We start from the raw sequence: 1,682 nt of genomic DNA on the forward strand, positions 1-1,682 counted from the left end.
TATGTTTTGTAAGGGGTGAACATGTGTAAAAATAAAAAATCATAAGTCTACCAATGAGCTGTATCCATCCTACCCGCAGCGATGATTGGATTTCACCTAACAGCTATAAAAAAAAACAAGGCGATAAGTTATTCGGGGGCGATTGAAAAAGTCTGACAGAATAAGCCTGGTGGCCGGGGTGTGGTGTTTTTCTGACGCTGCACCCAAGTTAAATTGTTCTTAGTCAATTGAGGGGAAAGCCTTTCTATACTGAGACGATTTTATTTTTGCACTCTGCCCGTATGTCCCCTTTTGGGGGAGCTGGTTTTCTCCGACATTAAAAACGACCTTGTGTCACATTTTGTTTTCGTGGGGAAACAAATAAATAACCAGTTCAAAAAATATTGCTCTGTGTTACTGATCGTGCCGTGGCATGTAAATTCAACGGTGTCATTCGGGATCGTAGCGTGTCGATCGACGGTGCTGTTTGGGATCGTGATGTGTCGATCGACGGTGTTTTTCGGGATCATATTGTATCGAGTCGACAGTATCGTTCGGGATCGTGTCGTGCCAAATCATCGGACGTGTTCGGGATTGTGTGGACAAACTTGTTCGGAACTTTGGGGGGGGACGTTACTCTTCCCTCGTGAAGGAATAAGATTTGATTAGTAAGAAAAGCCAAGAATGTTTCAAAATCGATTTCCTCTCAAGAGCAGAACAATCCATGAGATCTCAGGAAAAAAAGGGGCACGTCTATGATTGAGTCATGGTAACATGTACCAGTAATTTCCCATGGCGTGTTGCGTATATCGATCTGTTCACAATTGGAACTTAATCAAGTTAAAACGTAATTTAAACAAATCACATTTTCATTGTTATTTTAAAAGAGAAAGTAACAGAAACGCAAGTGTGGGGTGGTTTGGGTCAGGATTATATATTAGCATTTGGGACCCACACGCTGTTGTATGCAGACGTCGGAAGTAAACAAAGACAAAAAAGAAATCGACTTTTTTAGTTACAACAACAATGAATAGTATCCCGGGCAACGCCGGAATTATTACTGGTTGTGCACACACGCATATGGAGTTGGATGCAAACGCGCAAATATTGTTGACAAGTCTTCAAACCAAGAAATGTCATCAAAAGTCATAACAATTGAAAGAAACTTTGAAATCAACATTCTTCAATTAACAAGTTTTGAAAACAGTCATATTGAAATTTGCCCTTGGACGAATTTAATAAAGGGCCAGTGGAATGCGGCTTGGAAAAACGAAATTCCTATCTAAAGTTTTTATAAATAAAAACAAATGCCAAACAAGGAAGTCAGTCAGAGAGAAGGGCACCGAGACGACCAGTTGTCATTTTGTTTCGCCTCCACAACACTCCACCATACCCCATCTGTCTCTCCCCCCCCCCTCTCTCTCTCTCTCTCTCTCTCTCTCTTTCTCTATCTCTATATCTCTCTTTCTCTATCTCTCTCTGTATATCTCTCTATCTTTCTCTCTATCTCTCCCTCTCTCCATAGCACATTGAGAAAGAATTGAACAGAAAATAAACTGTCATTCCTTTTTATAAATTTACGTCAAGTGTTTTATTTATTTATTTATTTATTTTAAACAACTAATTGTCTTATAAACATTCGTCAAGAACTTGAAACTCTATTTAACAGATTAAATAGACGACTCGGTTAAAAATCTAGAAAC

The sequence above is a fragment of the Euprymna scolopes genome, chromosome 45 (genome assembly GCF_053919585.1).
Source record: "Euprymna scolopes isolate OS-2025 chromosome 45, ASM5391958v1, whole genome shotgun sequence".
NCBI lineage: Eukaryota > Metazoa > Mollusca > Cephalopoda > Sepiida > Sepiolidae > Euprymna > Euprymna scolopes.